The sequence below is a fragment of the Lissotriton vulgaris genome, chromosome 9, assembly GCF_964263255.1.
Source record: "Lissotriton vulgaris chromosome 9, aLisVul1.2, whole genome shotgun sequence".
Lineage (NCBI taxonomy): Eukaryota > Metazoa > Chordata > Amphibia > Caudata > Salamandridae > Lissotriton > Lissotriton vulgaris.
The window spans coordinates 458,968,933-458,983,542 of NC_141697.1; positions in this window are offsets into that span (position 1 = coordinate 458,968,933).

Below are 14,610 nucleotides of genomic sequence, written 5' to 3' on the forward strand. Positions count from 1 at the left end.
CTTTGCCTGGCATATTACTATCAGTTGAAACATCATCAGCTGCCATTACTCCACCAGGAATTTGATCTTTATCTTCCAGCTGCACATCTTCCACTTTTATTGTGCTTATTCTAGCATTCTCTGACACACGATCCTCAATAGGTGGCTCTTGTTGAGTGGCAGTGCTCATAGTGTCTGCTCTAGTCCCATTATCTACATCTTCTTTTATAGTCAAACAATCTTCTAAGGAGAGGTCAACTTTTACCATCTGAATGTGCAAAGTATCGGGTAGTTTTAGAATTTCCGTTGCATTAACTTCTTCAATCAAAATATTAATTCCTGCATCATTTACACTATCCTGTTCAACAACTTCTTTCAGCTCTTCAGTTTTTGACAATTCATCTGTTCCTTCCTTTGGCAATGATATTGGTGCTTCTCGACTCCTTTCTTTTGTTACAACTTTTTCAATGGTTGACCTTTTCATTTTAATTGTTTTCTGTTTGCTCTTTTTTGCCATGACTTCAGTTTCTACATGTTTCTCCAAAGGTGTTTTGATATCTGGAGATGACATTTCACTATCTGGAACTTTATTTACATTTTCGTCAGGAGAAGGTGAGAATTCCTTTTGTCGTTCCTTGCTTTCCTCCAGAGCTTCAGCATCCTCCAGTATTTGCGAAGAAGTTATTCTGAATGATGATAATGTATGTTTGTGAGGTTTCAATGAAATGTCATATTCTAGAAGCTCAGATTCTGTGGAGAACTCTGTAAAATCTCCTTGAGATTCTATATTTTCCAACAATGCATCAACTTGTTTAAGAACTTCCTTTGATATTTTAACATCTATAGAAGTTGCTTCAATGTCATCATATGGTTTTTCAATGAGCGCTTTATCAAGTTCTTCTATTTTTAGAGATGGAATGACAGTTTCCATCTTTGATGTTTTGCTTAGTTTAGCCGCTGTCTCAGATAAAGCATCAACAGTTGTTGCTTCAGTAAGCACCCTCTGAAATGCTGAGTCTGTTTTTTCTTCTGGAATGTAGATTTCAGTTTCTAGCTCTTGTGCACTTGGCCTCATTTCAGTTAATTCTGCATCACAAAGAGAAAAACCTTCCTCACATTTGTCCAACTCATTGATGGAATCCTCAGTTCTCGAAAGATCACACACATCACCTTTGCCTGGCACACTACTATCAGTTGATAAATCATCAGCTGCAATTTTTCCGCCAGTCATTTGATCTTTATCTTCCACCTGCACATCTCCCACTTTTATTGTGCTTATTATAGCATTCTCTGACACATGCTCCTCAGTAGGTGGCTCTTGTTGAGTGGCTGTACTGGTAGTATCTTCTATAGATCCACTATCTACATCTTCTTTCATAGCCAAACAATCTTCTAAGGAGAATTCAACTTTTAGCGTCTGGCTATGCAAAATATCTGGTACTTTCAGAATTTCTGTTGCATTAACTTGTTCAATCAAAATTTTCAAACCTGCATCATTTACACTATCCTGTAAAATAACTTCTTTCAGCTCTTCAGTTTTTGCCAATTCAACTTTTCTTTCCTTTGGCAAAGATATTGGTGCTTCTCGATTACTTTCTTTTGTTTCAGCTTTTTCAATGGTTGACCTTTCCATTCTAATTGTTTTCTTTTTGCTCTTTTTTGCCTTCACTTCAGTTTCTACATGTTTCTCCAAAGGTGTTTCAATATCTGGAGATGACATTTCAGTCTCTAGAACTTTATTCACATTATCCTCAGGAGAAGGTGAGAATTCCTTTTGCCCTTCCTTATTTTCCTCCAGAGATTCTGCATCCTCCAGTATTTGCGAAGAAGTGATTCCGAATGATGGTAATGTAAGTTTGTGAGGTTTCAATGCAATGTCATATTCTAGAAGCTCAGAATCTCTGGATGACTCTGTAACATCTCCTTGAGATTCAATTTTTTTCATTAACCCATCAACTTGTTTAAGAACTTCATTTGATATTTTAATGTCTATAGAAGTTGTTTCAATGTCATCATATGGTATTTCAATGTGCGCTTTATCAAGTTCTTCTATTTTTAGAGATGGATGGACAGTTTCTATCTTTGATGTTTTGCTTAGTTTAGCCGCTGTCTCAGATAAAGCATCAACAGTTGTTGCTTCAGTAAGCACCCCCTGAAATGCTGAGTCTGTTTTTTCTTCTGGAATGTAGATTGCAGTTTCTTGCTCTTGTACAATGGGCCTCATGTCACTTAATTCTGCATCGCAAAGAGAAATACCTTTCTCCCATTTTTTCAAGTCATGGACGGAATCCTCAATTGTCGAAAGATCACACACAACAGCTTTGCCTGGCCCACTACTGTAATTTGATATAGCATCAGCTGCAATTTTTCCGACAGACATTTGATCTTTATCTTCTAGCTGCACATCTTCCACTTTTATTGTGCTTCTTGTAGCATTCTCTGACACATGCTGCTCAGTAAGCCGCTCTTGTTGAGTGGCAGTGCTAGTAGTATCTGCTATAGATCCAGTATCTACATCTTCTTTCATAGCCCAACAATCTTCTAAAGCGAATTCAACTTTTACCGGCTGGACGTGCAAAGTATCTGGTACTTTCAGAATTTCCATTGCATTAACTTCTTCAATGAAAATGTTCATTCCTGTATCATTTACACTATCCTGTTCAACAACTTCTTTCAGCTCTTCAGTTTTTGCCAATTCAACTTTTCCCTCATTTGGCAAAGATATTGGTGCTTCTCGATTCCTTTCTTTTGTTACAACTTTTTCAGTTGTTGACCTTTTCATTCTAATTGTTTTCTTTTTGCTCTTTTTTGCCTTCACTTCAGTTTCTACATGTTTCTCCAATGTTGTTTCGACATCTGGAGATGACAATTCAGTCTCTATAACTTTATTCACATTATCCGGAGGAGAAGGTGAGAATTCCTTTTGCCCTTCCTTGCTTTCCTCCAGAGCATTCGCATCCTCCAGTATTTGTAAAGAAGTTATTCCGAATGATGGTAATGTACGTTTATGAGGTTTCAATGAAATGCCATATTCTAGAAGCGCAGAATCTCTGGATGACTCTGTAACATCTCCCTGATATTCTATATTTTCCATTAACGCATCAACTTGTTTAAGAACTTCATTTGATATTTTAATGTCTATGGAAGTTGTTTCAATTTTGTGATATGGCGTTTCATTGTGCGCTTTCACAAGTTCTTCCATTTTTACAGATGGAATACCAGTCTGCATTGTTGATGTTTTGGTTAGTTTAGCCGCTGTCTCAGTTAAAGCATCAACAGTTGTGGCTTCAGTAAGCATCCCATGACATTCTGAGTCTCTTTTTCCTTCTGGAATGGTGATTGCAGTTTCTAGCTCTTGTACATTGGACCTCAATACAGTTAATTCTGCATCACTAAGAGAAATACCTTTCTCCCATTTGTCCAAGTCATTAATGGAATCCTCGGTTGTCGAAAGATCACACACATCACCTTTGCCTGGCATATTACTATCAGTTGAAACATCATCAGCTGTCATTACTCCACCAGGAATTTGATCTTTATCTTCCAGCTGCACATCTTCCACTTTTATTGTGCTTATTCTAGCATTCTCTGACACACGATCCTCAATAGGTGGCTCTTGTTGAGTGGCAGTGCTCATAGTGTCTGCTCTAGTCCCATTATCTACATCTTCTTTTATAATCAAACAATCTTCTAAGGAGAGGTCAACTTTTACCATCTGAACGTGCAAAGTATCTGGTAGTTTTAGAATTTCCGTTGCATTAACTTCTTCAATCAAAATATTAATTCCTGCATCATTTACACTATCCTGTTCAACAACTTCTTTCAGCTCTTCAGTTTTTGACAATTCATCTGTTCCTTCCTTTGGCAATGATATTGGTGCTTCTCGACTCCTTTCTTTTGTTACAACTTTTTCAATGGTTGACCTTTTCATTTTAATTGTTTTCTTTTTGCTCTTTTTTGCCATGACTTCAGTTTCTACATGTTTCTCCAAAGGTGTTTTGATATCTGGAGATGACATTTCACTATCTGGAACTTTATTTACATTTTCGTCAGGAGAAGGTGAGAATTCCTTTTGTCGTTCCTTGCTTTCCTCCAGAGCTTCCGCATCCTCCAGTATTTGCGAAGAAGTTATTCTGAATGATGATAATGTATGTTTGTGAGGTTTCAATGAAATGTCATATTCTAGAAGCTCAGATTCTGTGGAGAACTCTGTAAAATCTCCTTGAGATTCTATATTTTCCAACAATGCATCAACTTGTTTAAGAACTTCCTTTGATATTTTATCATCTATAGAAGTTGCTTCAATGTCATCATATGGTTTTTCAATGAGCGCTTTATCAAGTTCTTCTATTTTTAGAGATGGAATGACAGTTTCCATCTTTGATGTTTTGCTTAGTTTAGCCGCTGTCTCAGATAAAGCATCAACAGTTGTTGCTTCAGTAAGCACCCTCTGAAATGCTGAGTCTGTTTTTTCTTCTGGAATGTAGATTTCAGTTTCTAGCTCTTGTGCACTTGGCCTCATTTCAGTTAATTCTGCATCACAAAGAGAAAAACCTTCCTCACATTTGTCCAACTCATTGATGGAATCCTCAGTTCTCGAAAGATCACACACATCACCTTTGCCTGGCACACTACTATCAGTTGATAAATCATCAGCTGCAATTTTTCCGCCAGTCATTTGATCTTTATCTTCCACCTGCACATCTCCCACTTTTATTGTGCTTATTATAGCATTCTCTGACACATGCTCCTCAGTAGGTGGCTCTTGTTGAGTGGCTGTACTGGTAGTATCTTCTATAGATCCACTATCTACATCTTCTTTCATAGCCAAACAATCTTCTAAGGAGAATTCAACTTTTAGCGTCTGGCTATGCAAAATATCTGGTACTTTCAGAATTTCTGTTGCATTAACTTGTTCAATCAAAATTTTCAAACCTGCATCATTTACACTATCCTGTAAAATAACTTCTTTCAGCTCTTCAGTTTTTGCCAATTCAACTTTTCTTTCCTTTGGCAAAGATATTGGTGCTTCTCGATTACTTTCTTTTGTTTCAGCTTTTTCAATGGTTGACCTTTCCATTCTAATTGTTTTCTTTTTGCTCTTTTTTGCCTTCACTTCAGTTTCTACATGTTTCTCCAAAGGTGTTTCAATATCTGGAGATGACATTTCAGTCTCTAGAACTTTATTCACATTATCCTCAGGAGAAGGTGAGAATTCCTTTTGCCCTTCCTTATTTTCCTCCAGAGATTCTGCATCCTCCAGTATTTGCGAAGAAGTGATTCCGAATGATGGTAATGTAAGTTTGTGAGGTTTCAATGCAATGTCATATTCTAGAAGCTCAGAATCTCTGGATGACTCTGTAACATCTCCTTGAGATTCAATTTTTTTCATTAACCCATCAACTTGTTTAAGAACTTCATTTGATATTTTAATGTCTATAGAAGTTGTTTCAATGTCATCATATGGTATTTCAATGTGCGCTTTATCAAGTTCTTCTATTTTTAGAGATGGATGGACAGTTTCTATCTTTGATGTTTTGCTTAGTTTAGCCGCTGTCTCAGATAAAGCATCAACAGTTGTTGCTTCAGTAAGCACCCCCTGAAATGCTGAGTCTGTTTTTTCTTCTGGAATGTAGATTGCAGTTTCTTGCTCTTGTACAATGGGCCTCATGTCACTTAATTCTGCATCGCAAAGAGAAATACCTTTCTCCCATTTTTTCAAGTCATGGACGGAATCCTCAATTGTCGAAAGATCACACACAACAGCTTTGCCTGGCCCACTACTGTAATTTGATATAGCATCAGCTGCAATTTTTCCGACAGACATTTGATCTTTATCTTCTAGCTGCACATCTTCCACTTTTATTGTGCTTCTTGTAGCATTCTCTGACACATGCTGCTCAGTAAGCCGCTCTTGTTGAGTGGCAGTGCTAGTAGTATCTGCTATAGATCCAGTATCTACATCTTCTTTCATAGCCCAACAATCTTCTAAAGCGAATTCAACTTTTACCGGCTGGACGTGCAAAGTATCTGGTACTTTCAGAATTTCCATTGCATTAACTTCTTCAATGAAAATGTTCATTCCTGTATCATTTACACTATCCTGTTCAACAACTTCTTTCAGCTCTTCAGTTTTTGCCAATTCAACTTTTCCCTCATTTGGCAAAGATATTGGTGCTTCTCGATTCCTTTCTTTTGTTACAACTTTTTCAGTTGTTGACCTTTTCATTCTAATTGTTTTCTTTTTGCTCTTTTTTGCCTTCACTTCAGTTTCTACATGTTTCTCCAATGTTGTTTCGACATCTGGAGATGACAATTCAGTCTCTATAACTTTATTCACATTATCCGGAGGAGAAGGTGAGAATTCCTTTTGCCCTTCCTTGCTTTCCTCCAGAGCATTCGCATCCTCCAGTATTTGTAAAGAAGTTATTCCGAATGATGGTAATGTACGTTTATGAGGTTTCAATGAAATGCCATATTCTAGAAGCGCAGAATCTCTGGATGACTCTGTAACATCTCCCTGATATTCTATATTTTCCATTAACGCATCAACTTGTTTAAGAACTTCATTTGATATTTTAATGTCTATGGAAGTTGTTTCAATTTTGTGATATGGCGTTTCATTGTGCGCTTTCACAAGTTCTTCCATTTTTACAGATGGAATACCAGTCTGCATTGTTGATGTTTTGGTTAGTTTAGCCGCTGTCTCAGTTAAAGCATCAACAGTTGTGGCTTCAGTAAGCATCCCATGACATTCTGAGTCTCTTTTTCCTTCTGGAATGGTGATTGCAGTTTCTAGCTCTTGTACATTGGACCTCAATACAGTTAATTCTGCATCACTAAGAGAAATACCTTTCTCCCATTTGTCCAAGTCATTAATGGAATCCTCGGTTGTCGAAAGATCACACACATCACCTTTGCCTGGCATATTACTATCAGTTGAAACATCATCAGCTGTCATTACTCCACCAGGAATTTGATCTTTATCTTCCAGCTGCACATCTTCCACTTTTATTGTGCTTATTCTAGCATTCTCTGACACACGATCCTCAATAGGTGGCTCTTGTTGAGTGGCAGTGCTCATAGTGTCTGCTCTAGTCCCATTATCTACATCTTCTTTTATAATCAAACAATCTTCTAAGGAGAGGTCAACTTTTACCATCTGAACGTGCAAAGTATCTGGTAGTTTTAGAATTTCCGTTGCATTAACTTCTTCAATCAAAATATTAATTCCTGCATCATTTACACTATCCTGTTCAACAACTTCTTTCAGCTCTTCAGTTTTTGACAATTCATCTGTTCCTTCCTTTGGCAATGATATTGGTGCTTCTCGACTCCTTTCTTTTGTTACAACTTTTTCAATGGTTGACCTTTTCATTTTAATTGTTTTCTTTTTGCTCTTTTTTGCCATGACTTCAGTTTCTACATGTTTCTCCAAAGGTGTTTTGATATCTGGAGATGACATTTCACTATCTGGAACTTTATTTACATTTTCGTCAGGAGAAGGTGAGAATTCCTTTTGTCGTTCCTTGCTTTCCTCCAGAGCTTCCGCATCCTCCAGTATTTGCGAAGAAGTTATTCTGAATGATGATAATGTATGTTTGTGAGGTTTCAATGAAATGTCATATTCTAGAAGCTCAGATTCTGTGGAGAACTCTGTAAAATCTCCTTGAGATTCTATATTTTCCAACAATGCATCAACTTGTTTAAGAACTTCCTTTGATATTTTATCATCTATAGAAGTTGCTTCAATGTCATCATATGGTTTTTCAATGAGCGCTTTATCAAGTTCTTCTATTTTTAGAGATGGAATGACAGTTTCCATCTTTGATGTTTTGCTTAGTTTAGCCGCTGTCTCAGATAAAGCATCAACAGTTGTTGCTTCAGTAAGCACCCTCTGAAATGCTGAGTCTGTTTTTTCTTCTGGAATGTAGATTTCAGTTTCTAGCTCTTGTGCACTTGGCCTCATTTCAGTTAATTCTGCATCACAAAGAGAAAAACCTTCCTCACATTTGTCCAACTCATTGATGGAATCCTCAGTTCTCGAAAGATCACACACATCACCTTTGCCTGGCACACTACTATCAGTTGATAAATCATCAGCTGCAATTTTTCCGCCAGTCATTTGATCTTTATCTTCCACCTGCACATCTCCCACTTTTATTGTGCTTATTATAGCATTCTCTGACACATGCTCCTCAGTAGGTGGCTCTTGTTGAGTGGCTGTACTGGTAGTATCTTCTATAGATCCACTATCTACATCTTCTTTCATAGCCAAACAATCTTCTAAGGAGAATTCAACTTTTAGCGTCTGGCTATGCAAAATATCTGGTACTTTCAGAATTTCTGTTGCATTAACTTGTTCAATCAAAATTTTCAAACCTGCATCATTTACACTATCCTGTAAAACAACTTCTTTCAGCTCTTCAGTTTTTGCCAATTCAACTTTTCTTTCCTTTGGCAAAGATATTGGTGCTTCTCGATTACTTTCTTTTGTTTCAGCTTTTTCAATGGTTGACCTTTCCATTCTAATTGTTTTCTTTTTGCTCTTTTTTGCCTTCACTTCAGTTTCTACATGTTTCTCCAAAGGTGTTTCGATATCTGGAGATGACATTTCAGTCTCTAGAACTTTATTCACATTATCCTCAGGAGAAGGTGAGAATTCCTTTTGCCCTTCCTTATTTTCCTCCAGAGATTCTGCATCCTCCAGTATTTGCGAAGAAGTGATTCCGAATGATGGTAATGTAAGTTTGTGAGGTTTCAATGAAATGTCATATTCTAGAAGCTCAGAATCTCTGGATGACTCTGTAACATCTCCTTGAGATTCAATTTTTTTCATTAACCCATCAACTTGTTTAAGAACTTCATTTGATATTTTAATGTCTATAGAAGTTGTTTCAATGTCATCATATGGTATTTCAATGTGCGCTTTATCAAGTTCTTCTATTTTTAGAGATGGATGGACAGTTTCTATCTTTGATGTTTTGCTTAGTTTAGCCGCTGTCTCAGATAAAGCATCAACAGTTGTTGCTTCAGTAAGCACCCCCTGAAATGCTGAGTCTGTTTTTTCTTCTGGAATGTAGATTGCAGTTTCTAGCTCTTGTACAATGGGCCTCATGTCACTTATTTCTGCATCACAAAGAGAAATACCTTTCTCCCATTTTTCCAAGTCATGGACGGAATCCTCAGTTGTCGAAAGATCAAACACAACAGCTTTGCCAGGCCCACTACTGTAATTTGATATAGCATCAGCTGCAATTTTTCCGACAGACATTTGATCTTTATCTTCTAGCTGTACATCTTCCACTTTTATTGTGCTTCTTGTAGCATTCTCTGACACATGCTGCTCAGTATGCCGCTCTTGTTGAGTGACAGTGCTAGTAGTATTTGCTATAGATCCAGTATCTACATCTTCTTTCATAGCCAAACAATCTTCTAAAGCGAATTCAACTTTTACCGGCTGGATGAGCAAAGTATCTGGTACTTTCAGAATTTCCGTTGCATTAACTTCTTCAATCAAAATGTTCATTCCTGTATCATTTACACTATCCTGTTCAACACCTTCTTTTAGCTCTTCAGTTTTTGCCAATTCAACTTTTCCCTCATTTGGCAAAGATATTGGTGCTTCTCGACTCCTTTCTTTTGTTACAACTTTTTCAGTTGTTGACCTTTTCATTCTAATTGTTTTCTTTTTGTTCTTTTTTGCCTTCACTTCAGTTTCCACATGTTTCTCCAATGTTGTTTCGACATCTGGAGATGACAATTCAGTCTCTAGAACTTTATTCACATTAACCTGAGGAGAAGGTGAGAATTCCTTTTGCCCTTCCTTGCTTTCCTCCAGAGCATTTGCATCCTCCAGTATTTGTAAAGAAGTTATTCCGAATGATGGTAATGTAAGTTTGTGAGGTTTCAATGAAATGCCATATTCTAGAAGCTCAGAATCTCTGGATGACTCTGTAACATCTCCCTGAGATTCTATATTTTCCATTAACGCATCAACTTGTTTAAGAACTTCATTTGATATTTTAATGTCTATAGAAGTTGTTTCAATTTCATCATATGGCGTTTCAATGTGCGCTTTCACAAGTTCTTCCATTTTTAGAGATGGAATACCAGTCTCCATTGTTGATGTTTTGGTTAGTTTAGCCGCTGTCTCAGTTAAAGCATCAACAGTTGTGGCTTCAGTAAGCATCCCATGACATTCTGAGTCTCTTTTTCCTTCTGGAATGGTGATTGCAGTTTCTAGCTCTTGTACATTGGACCTCAATACAGTTAATTCTGCATCACTAAGAGAAATACCTTTCTCCCATTTGTCCAAGTCATTAATGGAATCCTCGGTTGTCGAAAGATCACACACATCACCTTTGCCTGGCATATTACTATCAGTTGAAACATCTTCAGCTGCCATTACTCCACCAGGAATTTGATCTTTATCTTCCAGCTGCACATCTTCCACATTTATTGTGCTTATTCTAGCATTCTCTGACACACGATCCTCAATAGGTGGCTCTTGTTGAGTGTTAGTGCTCATAGTGTCTGCTCTAGTCCCATTATCTACATCTTCTTTTATAGTGAAACAATCTTCTAAGGAGAGGTCAACTTTTACCATCTGAACGTGCAAAGTATCTGGTAGTTTTAGAATTTCCGTTGCATTAACTTCTTCAATCAAAATATTAATTCCTGCATCATTTACACTATCCTGTTCAACAACTTCTTTCAGCTCTTCAGTTTTTGACAATTCATCTGTTCCTTCCTTTGGCAATGATATTGGTGCTTCTCGACTCCTTTCTTTTGTTACAACTTTTTCAATGGTTGACCTTTTCATTTTAATTGTTTTCTTTTTGCTCTTTTTTGCCATGACTTCAGTTTCTACATGTTTCTCCAAAGGTGTTTTGATATCTGGAGATGACATTTCACTATCTGGAACTTTATTTACATTTTCGTCAGGAGAAGGTGAGAATTCCTTTTGTCGTTCCTTGATTTCCTCCAGAGCTTCCGCATCCTCCAGTATTTGCGAAGAAGTTATTCTGAATGATAATAATGTATGCTTGTGAGGTTTGAATGAAATGTCATATTCTAGAAGCTCAGATTCTGTGGAGAACTCTGTAACATCTCCTTGAGATTCTATATTTTCCAACAATGCATCAACTTGTTTAAGAACTTCCTTTGATATTTTAACATCTATAGAAGTTGCTTCAATGTCATCATATGGTTTTTCAATGAGCGCTTTATCAAGTTCTTCTATTTTTAGAGATGGAATGACAGTTTCCATCTTTGATGTTTTGCTTAGTTTAGCCGCTGTCTCAGATAAAGCATCAACAGTTGTTGCTTCAGTAAGCACCCTCTGAAATGCTGAGTCTGTTTTTTCTTCTGGAATGTAGATTTCAGTTTCTAGCTCTTGTGCACTTGGCCTCATTTCAGTTAATTCTGCATCACAAAGAGAAAAACCTTCCTCACATTTGTCCAACTCATTGATGGAATCCTCAGTTCTCGAAAGATCACACACATCACCTTTGCCTGGCACACTACTGTCAGTTGATATATCATCAGCTGCAATTTTTCCGCCAGTCATTTGATCTTTATCTTCCACCTGCACATCTCCCACTTTTATTGTGCTTATTATAGCATTCTCTGACACATGCTCCTCAGTAGGTGGCTCTTGTTGAGTGGCTGTACTGGTAGTATCTTCTATAGATCCACTATCTACATCTTCTTTCATAGCCAAACAATCTTCTAAGGAGAATTCAACTTTTAGCGTCTGGCTATGCAAAGTATCTGGTACTTTCAGAATTTCTGTTGCATTAACTTGTTCAATCAAAATTTTCAAACCTGCATCATTTACACTATCCTGTAAAACAACTTCTTTCAGCTCTTCAGTTTTTGCCAATTCAACTTTTCTTTCCTTTGGCAAAGATATTGGTGCTTCTCGATTACTTTCTTTTGTTTCAGCTTTTTCAATGGTTGACCTTTCCATTCTAATCGTTTTCTTTTTGCTCTTTTTTGCCTTCACTTCAGTTCCTACATGTTTCTCCAAAGGTGTTTCGATATCTGGAGATGACATTTCAGTCTCTAGAACTTTATTCACATTATCCTCAGGAGAAGGTGAGAATTCCTTTTGCCCTTCCTTATTTTCCTCCAGAGATTCTGCATCCTCCAGTATTTGCGAAGAAGTGATTCCGAATGATGGTAATGTAAGTTTGTGAGGTTTCAATGAAATGTCATATTCTAGAAGTTCAGAATCTCCGGATGACTCTGAAACATCTCCTTGAGATTCAATTTTTTTCATTAACCCATCAACTTGTTTAAGAACTTCATTTGATATTTCAATGTCTATAGAAGTTGTTTCAATGTGATCATATGGTATTTCAATGTGCGCTTTATCAAGTTCTTCTATTTTTAGAGATGGATGGACAGTTTCTATCTTTGATGTTTTGCTTAGTTTAGCCGCTGTCTCTGATAAAGCATCAACAGTTGTTGCTTCAGCAAGCACCCCCTGAAATGCTGGGTCTGTTTTTTCTTCTGGAATGTAGATTAAAGTTTCTAGCTCTTGTACAATGGGCCTCATGTCACTTAATTCTGCATCACAAAGAGAAATACCTTTCTCCCATTTTTCCAAGTCATGGACGGAATCCTCAGTTGTCGAAAGATCACACACAACAGCTTTGCCTGGCCCGCTACTGTAATTTGATATAGCATCAGCTGCAATTTTTCCGACAGACATTTGATCTTTATCTTCTAGCTGCACATCTTCCACTTTTATTGTGCTTCTTGTAGCATTCTCTGACACATGCTGCTCAGTAAGCCGCTCTTGTTGAGTGACAGTGCTAGTAGTGTCTGCTATAGATCCACTATCTACATCTTCTTTAATAGCCAAACAATCTTCTAAAGCGAATTCATCTTTTACCGGCTGGACGTGCAAAGTATCTGGTACTTTCAGAATTTCCATTGCATTAACTTCTTCAATCAAAATGTTCATTCCTGTATCATTTACACTATCCTGTTCAACAACTTCTTTCAGCTCTTCAGTTTTTGCCAATTCAACTTTTCCATCCTTTGACAAAGATATTGGTGCTTCTCGACTCCTTTCTTTTGTTAAAACTTTTTCAGTTGTTGACCTTTTCATTCTAATTGTTTTCTTTTTGCTCTTTTTTGCCTTCACTTCAGTTTCCACATGTTTCTCTAATGTTGTTTCGACATCTGGAGATGACAATTCAGTCTCTAGAACTTTATTCACATTATCCTGAGAAGGTGAGAATTCCTTTTGCCCTTCCTTGCTTTCCTCCAGAGCATTCGCATCCTCCAGTATTTGTAAAGAAGTTATTCCGAATGATGGTAATGTAAGTTTGTGAGGTTTCAATGAAATGCCATATTCTAGAAGCTCAGAATCTCTGGATGACTCTGTAACATCTTCTTGAGATTCTATATTTTCCTTTAGCGCATCAACTTGTTTAAGAACTTCATTTGATATTTTAATGTCTATTGAAGTTGTTTCAATATCATCATATGGCGTTTCAATGTGCGCTTTCACAAGTTCTTCCATTTTTAGAGATGGAATACCCGTCTCCATTGTTAATGTTTTGGTTAGTTTAGCCGCTGTCTCAGTTAAAGCATCAACAGTTGTGGCTTCAGTAAGCATCCCATGACATTCTGAGCCTCTTTTTCTTTCTATAATGGTGATTGCAGTTTTTAGCTCTTGTACATTGGACCTCAATACAGTTAATTCTTCATCACTAAGAGAAATACCTTTCTCCCATTTGTCCAAGTCATTAATGGAATCCTCGGTTGTCGAAAGATCACTCACATCACCTTTACCTGGCACACTACTATCAGTTGATACATCATCAGCTGCCATTATTCCACCAGGAATTTGATCTTTATCTTCCAGCTGCACATCTTCCACCTTTATTGTGCTTATTCTAGCATTCTCTGACACATGCTCCTCAATAGGTGGCTCTTGTTGAGTGGCAGTGCTCGTAGTGTCTGCTCTAGATCCATTTTCTACATCTTCTTTTATAGTCAAACAATCTTCTAAGGAGAAGTCAACTTTTACCATCTGAACGTGTAAAGTATCTGGTAGTTTTAAAATTTCCGTTGCATTAACTTCTTTAATCAAAATATTAATTCCTGCATCATTTACACTATCCTTTTCAACAACTTCTTTCAGCTCTTCAGTTTTTGCCAATTCATCTGTTCCTTCCTTTGGCAATGATATTGGTGCTTCTCGACTCCTTTCTTTTGTTACAACTTTTTCAATGGTTGACCTTTTCATTTTAATTGTTTTCTTTTTGCTCTTTTTTGCCATGACTTCAGTTTCTACGTGTTTCTCCAAAGGTGTTTTGTTATCTGGAGATGACATTTCACTATCTGGAACTTTATTTACATTTTTGTCAGGACTAGGTGAGAATTCCTTTTGTCGTTCCTTGCTTTCCTCCAGAGCTTCCGCATCCTCCAGTATTTGCGAAGAAGTTATTCTGAATGATGATAATGTATGTTTGTGAGGTTTCAATGAAATGTCATCTTCTAAAAGCTCAGATTCTGTGGAGAACTCTGTAACATCTCCTTGAGATTCTATATTTTCCAACAATGCATCAACTTGTTTAAGAACTTCCTTTGATATTTTAACGTCTATAG